Below are 8,546 nucleotides of genomic sequence, written 5' to 3'. Positions count from 1 at the left end.
TATTATTTGTGACAAATTAGTGACCAAATGTTAATGGTTACAATACCGTCGTCACAGATTTTTTTACGTAACAAAAATGTCACAATTTTTGTGACAAATATATCCGGTAACCAATTTGTTACATTTAGTGACAGACCGAAAGCGTGGTAATAGTGTCACGATTACTTACTAACCAAATTGTCTCAAACAGTCGTAATTTGTAACAAACACAGCGTACCAATTTTGTATCTCACTGTTACAAAAAATATGCAACAAAACGTTACTTTGTGACCATACATTTTAATGCTTTTATATGCCGTAATTTAATTATAAAATATACAATTAAAAAATAAAATCAAATGTACATCTAAATAAATTTTTTTTTAAAAAAATGTATTTATTTTTCGAATAATATTTTGTAATACAAATAAATAAAATTAATTAAATAATTAAAATTAAAGATAAAAAAGAAAACAATAAATCAATACATCTAATTCTAGTCGTCTCGGCCATATCGGCCAACACCACCGCTGTTGCAGATCATTGATGCTGCGTTTTCCACCACCATCACATTCGAAGGTAAAACACTTGATTAGCTGTGGCAGACCTTGGGGTTGGTGACCAATATATCATGCCAAGCAATCTGAACTTTTCTTGCCGAACAGGGCGGTCATCTTAGAATAGTAATAATGTGCAAATTGTGTCTCAGCAAAAGATCATAGTTTTTATGGATCCTGATCAAACAGTGAGAGATGTGCTTCCAGCGTTCGTATTGTAGCCACAGATCAATTCTCTTCTTGGTATTTGACTGTTGAAAGGCTTACCAGAATTGCGTATGCAACAATTTTAAAAAATTATATTAAATGTTCTCAGTCTGCAATATTCGAACCCAATCATTCTCGCAGCATAACTATGTTATCACAATAGAACTACTTTTAAAGATAAATAAATCTTCTCACCAGGAAATTCAAGCGTGGTGAAACTGAGATAAAGTAACGACAATAGAACATGAACTTGTGTTTCCACTGGTTTAGATTCTTCATCTCGCTGAATTGACATGGTATGAAAGGTCCATATATCTAAATAAACAAAACAATTTAAAATCAAACTATGCTCGGCCGAGAAGAATCAAAAACTGGAATCGATTCACTTTTCTCATCTCAAAATTCAAAGTAAACTGAAATTGGCAGGAAAATCTCTAATATTACGTAAAACAAAAGGATCTAATTGCTATCAAAGTAAGCTGAGTCGACATGCAAATGTCTGCATCGAACAGAACAAAACGAAGATTCACATTGGATGCGAAGATCTCTTACCACTGCTGGAGAGACTGAAGAAACACATCTCCTCTTCTAACCACTGCCGGAGATTCCTATATGCAACTGAACAAGACTGAAAATTTAAGAAACGAGATACGATCTAAGAACGAAACCGAAGGAAAAGAGAGAGAGACATGGAGGGGAATTAAACAAGAAAAATAAGAGGTTATTGTAAGTGTAATTAGGGTTTTAGGATATATTTGTGGCGGCGGGTTACACAATTAAATCGGGGGAACAAAAAAAATTCAGTCAAAATTTTATGGCCATACTTTTATTTTAGCAATTGTGATATATAATAAAAGTGAAAAATTGTATTATCCATTCACTATTTGAATAAAATCTATCTTTGTTGTCAAAAAAGGGTGACAAATTGTGATTAGTTGTGAATTGTGATATTTAGACATATAAAATGAATAAATTTTAAACCAAATAATATATATTTATTTTTCCTTTAAATTTTCAAATTTGTATTATTTATATTTAAAAACTGGTGTAAATTTTAGATTTTGAAGTTTTAATATACTCAGGGTTACATTTTAGTCTATTTTAAATTTATTGTTTATAACTTAGGGTTAGATTTGAGTTTAGATAGTTCAAGATCTATATATTGGTTTTATTTATGGACAAGTAATAGGCATATTTTATTTTATGGTTTATGATTTAAATCTAATGCCTAAGAATTTAAAGTTAAAGGTTTAGAATTTTTAATTTAGAAATTGGAATACAGAGTTTGGGTTTTGTTTAAGGTTTGAAGATTAAAGTAAAAATTTGAAAATAACATATGAAAAATTAGAATTCTTTTGTAAACGTTGAATCCTAGCTTTGGATCAATGTATTAAAGTAATTACTTTTTTCTGTTTATAGTTTAGGGTTTCAAAACTTTTATTTGGGGTTTAGAGTTTTGATTAAACAATTAGTCACTAACGATAAATCTTTCTATTGTCACAAGTCGATTTCATACAGAAGATCGGGATGGATGGTATTTTACAAACAATGGGAGATACACAGTTAAATCTGGATATCAAGTGGAATGAGTGTATCCGGATAAAGAAAGAATACCACCCGTGTATGGTCCTTCGGTCACCCCGCTAAAGACTTTCTGCTGGAAAGTACGCTGCCCACCTAAAATGAAACATTTTTTATGGCAACTGCTGACATGATGCATAGCAGTTAAGAAAAAATTGAGGTCAAGAGGAATGCAAGAGGATACAATATGCGACCAATGTGGAGCTACTGAGGAGTCCATAAATCATATTTTCTTTGACCACCGGCGATCCAGGTCTAAGCATTTTCATGAATCCCAACGAATCCGGTATATTTTCCACTCAATCACTGTTTACAAATATGGATCATTTATTTTGGAGAGTCTCCCTGGAAATGGAAGATCATCACCTTGCATGGATTCTATGGTATATATGGAAAGGAAAAAACAATAAAGTATTTATCAATTTGGATATGGATCCGAGAGATACTCTCAAATCGGCAGAAACGAAATCGTTACTCTGGGCTAAAGCACAAAACTCTCCTATACAGGGAATCAATCATACTCAATTACCCGTACCATCGATAGTACCGACTATACCAAGTAGATGGCACTACAAGAAAACAACGACATACTGAGGGAAAAAACCGTCGGTATGTCGTCGGAATAACGTTATTCCGACGACATACCGACGAAACAAGTCCTCGGAAATAACTCCTCGGAAATTCATTTTTCCTCGGAAATCCCTCAGAATTTTCCGACGGAATTCCAAGGAAACAAATTTCCGAAGAAATTCCGAGGACCCCCAGTTCGTCGAAAGCTCCTCGGAATATACCGAGGGAGAACTTCGTCGGGATATTTCGATGGACTTTCCGATGGTCCAATCCTCGGAAGTTCCGACGAAATATTCCTCGGAAGTTCCGACGAAATATTCCTCGGAATTTTCATCGGAAAATTCCGAGGAAAGGGTCCCTCGGAAAATTCTGAGGAACGGGGTCCCTTAGAATATTCCGAGGAACATGTCCCTCGGTATATTCCGAGGAACGGGGTCCCTCGGTATATTCCGAGGAAGATGTCCCTTGGTATATTCCGAGGGTTCAATTCCTCGGAATGTAAAAAATATTAATTTTTTTAAAAAAATAAAATTTTTGAAATTTAAATTCGAAAATATAAAATTAAAATTAAAATTGAAATCATATTAATTAATATTCAAAGTTTCACAAATAAAAATAAAACATTCCGAGTTTTTGGAAAAAAAAAACTACGGGTCTGGCACGTCCGGGAACACCTCGTTCGGGTACATCCTCTGCATCATATCCATCATTTGCTGGTTCAGCCTCCTCTGTGCCTCATAGCCGGTCTGTTGAGCCGCCATCTGGGTCTCCAACAAAGATATGCGATCATCCTTATACTTCAACTGAGCCGTAAGTACTTCTGGATCAACAAAGGGCGGTGGTGCAGAAGAAGGAGGAACCGACCGGGTGCGACGACCCAAACCGACCAAACGTCCCTTCTTCTTTGGAACCAACTGAAATAGAAAATAACCAAATTTACAAATTTAAATCAAGAAATAAATAGATTGAACTTTAAAAAAAAGAACTTACGGATTCAACGATTTCGTTGATTCGAAACCGGGATAAGTTGGTCGAAGCCGTCGAAGCGTCATCCTCGGTTTGAAGCTGAGACACTTCGTCTTGCACCTGAGTTTGGACCAGGCTGACCACTTCCCTCACAAGACCGTCAATCAATCTGGCCGGTCTTCTTGTTGGTATACGCCCTCTTCATTAGGGCGAGATCATCAACCGACTCGCCATCATTTTCTTCCGCCTTGAAAAAAACATAAATTAAAGAAACATTAGAAATTAGAAGAAATGGACAAAAAATAAAATATCAAAACTTAAATAATTGAAGAAAAAGCGGCTGAACTTACCATGCGATCTCCTAGAGAGGCAATAGATTGAGCACCCAAGTTATGCTTGAAGACGCTCTTCCCTTTACGGTCGCTCCTGCGGTTGGTGGAGTTGGTGGAAGAAGTTTCTTTCGTCTCTTCCTTATCCCAATGCGCACACAACTCCGTCCAGACCGTGTTGTTTATCGACTTTGGGACCTTTTAATAAAAAAGAAAAGAAAATAGTTTAATAAATTAAAAAATACTTTAATAAATTAAAAAATTGTTTAATAAATTAAATCGAACCTTATTGATTTCCCACTTCTTCTTCCACTCGTGGATCTGCTTCCTGTAGTTGTCCATAACTTTATGGACGAAGTGGTGATAGATGAAGAGCGTCTCATCGGAATTTCAGGTGAATTCTTGCTGAAAAAAAAAACACAATTAGTAGAAAATTTATATTAAAGATTAAAAATATAAGTAAAAAATTAGAATACTTACCGCAAACTGCCGAAACCACAGATGCTGCTTGTCGGTAGGGAAGTCAGTGAAAGTCGGATGCCCCTTGTCGAGGACCGAGTACATCATACTGTTGATCCATGCGTTGATCCCGTTCCCGGATCGGTTGAACCTAATAAAAAGAACAAACGCTTAATAATGAATCAAATTTTAATGAAAAAAAAATATGTTTAATTACCATGTTTGACCCCGTCCATGTGGATACGGAGTGAGATAGGGAAGATGGTCACGACCGGGCTGTCGAACCAACTCCGCAACACTCATCACGCCCGGAGGACCCGGGGGAGCAGGAGCGGGTGCAGCAGCGGGAGCGAGAGGAGCAGGAGCGGGTGCAGCAGAGGGAGATGTATGGTAGGAGCTGTGGGGCGAAGGGAAATCCTGAAAATGGCTGGAATCCCGAGACTGGCTCCCCGTACCACCACGACCACGACGCTGTCGAGGCCGGGTCTGATCATCATGCGACCTGTAAATTATAAAAAAAATATTTAATAAATATAGAAATATATAAATTAAATTGATTTAAAAAAAAAAAAAAAAATCCCAAATAGTTTTTAATCACAAAAAAGTTTTATAGACATTAAAAATGTTTAATAAATATATAAAAATAGTTCTAATAAACAAAAAATAGTTTTAATAAATAAAAAATAGTTTAATAATTACAAAAAATAGTTTTAATAATCTTAAAAATGTTCAATAAATATAGAAATTTATATAATATAAATATATATATTTTTTTTTTAAATCCCAAATAATAGTTTTTAATCACCAAAAAGTTTTATAGACATTAAAAATGTTTAATAAATATATAAAAATAGTTCTAATAAACAAAAAATAGTTTTAATAAATAAAAAATATTTTAATAATTACAAAAAATAGTTTTAATAATATTAAAAATGTTTAATAAATATAGATATAAATATAATTTTTTTTTTTTAAAATCTCAAATAATAGTTTTTAATCTTAAAAAAAGTTTTAAAGATATTTAAAATGTTTTTTAAAATCCAAAAAAACGAATTTATATACAAAAAACGTTTTGTAAATTCCAAAAAAACGAATTTATATACAAAAATCGTTTTGTAAAATACAAAAATCGAATTTATAAATACAAAAAAAAATCGAAAATTTATAAAACAATTCTAAATCAATTCAACAAAACAAATTATTCAACCAAATCACACTTCTAAACCTATTATATAACCAAATCACAATCATAACCAATTACCCTAACAAAAATCTATCAAATCTACACAAAAACCTAACAAATAGAACCTAAGAGAGTGGGATAGGGTCCTTACATGATTTGTGTAAGAGAAAGAAGAGGGAGAGGAGGCGCAGAGGAAGAAGAGAGAAATGGGGAAGAAGAAGCGGCTCGTGGTTATAAAACCTAGGGTCCGACGGATACTATCCGTCGGAATTCCAATTTCAATTTTCGCGAAATAATTGCCCGGTTAAATGAAAATATTCCGAGAAAATTCCGACGGATACTTAAATATCCCTCGGAATTCCGTCGGAATATTCCGAGGGAATTCCGAGGAACTAGTGTTTGGGGTTTCAAAATATCAATTTTTTTTGCCGTATTTCATTTCTTATACAATTGTAATGCATACCATTGAGGATTTTTTGTATAGATGATCATAAACCATAAAATAACAAATTTCAAAACGAATTGAAAGTATTCCCTTTACCGTTCATTAAAGTGTATAAGTGTTTCTCTTACGTTGTGGGGATTTCGTTCATACAATCGAAAAAATGTTGATTATAGGGTAAGGAACAAATGTTTAACTTCATAATCAGTCTAAAACACTTAATAAGGGTTATATAAGTGTTATTCAAACCGCAAAATGTTGTTTTCGGATTAAAAACCCTATTTCCTCGGAATTTCCTCGGCATATTCCGAGGGAATTCCGAGAAAACCCTTATCTTCCTCGGTATTCCGTCGGAATATTCCGAGGGAATTCCGAGGAACTAGTGTTTGGGGTTTCAAAACATCGATTTTTTTGCCGTATTTCATTTCTTTTACAATTGTAATGCATACCATTGAGGATTCTATGTATAGATGATCATAAACCATGAAATAACAAAATTTCAAAATGAACTGTAAGTATTCCCTTTACCGTTCATTAAAGTGTATAAGTGTTTCTATTACGTTGTTGGGATTTCGTTCATACAATCGGAAAAGTGTTTATTATAGGGTAAGGAACAAATGGTTGACTTCATAATCAGTCTAAGACACTTAATAAGGGTTATATAAGTGTTATTCAAACCGCAAAATGTTGTTTTCGGTTTAAAAACCCTATTTCCTCGGAATTTCCTCGGAATATTCTGAGGGAATTCCGAGGAAACTCTTATCTTCCTCGGTATTCCGTCGGATTATTCCGAGGGAATTCCGAGGAACTAGTGTTTGGGGTTTCAAAAAATCGATTTTTTTGCCGTATTTCATTTCTTATACAATTGTAATGCATACCATTGAGGATTTTTTGTATAGATGATCATAAACCATGAAATAACAAAATTTCAAAACGAACTGTAAGTATTCCCTTTACCGTTCATTAAAGTGCATAAGTGTTTCTCTTACGTTGTGGGGATTTCGTTCATACAATCGGAAAAATGTTTATTATAGGGTAAGGAACAAATGTTTGACTTCACAATCAGTCTAAGACACTTAATAAGGGTTATATAAGTGTTAATCAAACCGCAAAACGTTGTTTTCGGTTTAAAAACCCTATTTCCTCGGAATATTCCGAGGGAATTCCGAGGAAACCCTTATCTTCCTCGGTATTCCGTCGGAATATTCCAAGGAAATTCCGAGGAACTAGTGTTTGGGGTTTCAAAACATCGATTTTTTTGCCGTATTTCATTTCTTATACAATTGTAATGCATACCATTGAGGATTCTTTGTATCGATGATCATAAACCATGAAATAACAAAATTTCAAAACAAACTGTAAGTATTCCCTTTACCATTCATTAAAGTGTATAAATGTTTCTCTTACGTTGTGGGGATTTCGTTCATACAATCGGAAAATTGTTTATTATAGGGTAAGGAACAAATGTTTGACTTCATAATCAGTCTAAGACACTTAATAAGGGTTATATAAGTGTTATTCAAACCGCAAAACGTTGTTTTCGGTTTAAAAATCCTATTTCCTCGGAATTTCCTTGGAATATTCCTCAGAATTCCGTCAGAATATTTCAAAAAAAAAAAAAAAGTCGATGCTAGTCTGTTTCCGAGTCATCATCACCAGATGAATCTGAATCTGGATCTTGGTGAAACCCTCCAATCACTGGTTCATCCTCTACGTGAACGACGACTTCCTCTCCCAAGTCGGTTAAATCGACTACAAGGCCAACTCCAGCTAAATCTTCTACTGCACTTAAGTTGCCGGATGTGCTTGGTTATAGTGGGTCTTCCAGCTCAGAACTTCCCTGAACTCGGCCTATCGGGTTGAGTCTTGTAACAGTAACCCATGGATCATCTCTGTTCCTTACCCGGGGGTACTTTATATAACAAACCTGTAACATTTAAAAAATTATTAGTAAAATTATAAATTAATACACATAATGATGAATCATTCTAAATAATTAACATTTAATTACCTGATCGGCCTGAGAAGCAAGAATGAAAGGAGCATAATATTGCAGCTTTCGCCTCGAATTTACTGATGTAACACCAAATGCATCTGTTCTCACACCTCGATCTAGAGTGTTGTTGTGCCAATCACAATAGAAAACAGTACAGTGCAATCCAAGCATGCCCAAATACTTGATTTCCAAAATCTCATGTATGTGTCCGTAGTATACATCATCTCCTGATGCAGAACAAACGCCAGCATCATAAGTCGTACATGAACGTCTCCTC

At 34.4% G+C, this 8,546-nt stretch overlaps 1 long non-coding RNA gene across 1 annotated transcript; it reads right to left on the bottom strand.

The window, feature by feature from the left end:
* Positions 1 to 355: 355 nt before the first annotated feature.
* On the bottom strand, positions 356 to 2,878 carry LOC106395379. The gene is made up of 2 exons (XR_007324196.1): positions 939 to 2,878; positions 356 to 787 (listed from the first exon to the last, which is right to left on the bottom strand). It is a non-coding gene; the product is annotated as an uncharacterized LOC106395379 (long non-coding RNA).
* Between the last annotated feature and the right edge of the window lie 5,668 nt (positions 2,879 to 8,546).

The sequence above is a fragment of the Brassica napus genome, chromosome C5 (assembly GCF_020379485.1).
Source record: "Brassica napus cultivar Da-Ae chromosome C5, Da-Ae, whole genome shotgun sequence".
Taxonomy (NCBI): Eukaryota; Viridiplantae; Streptophyta; class Magnoliopsida; order Brassicales; family Brassicaceae; genus Brassica; species Brassica napus.
Note: the sequence above shows the minus strand (reverse complement) of the source record. Positions and strands in the feature narration are given on the sequence as shown.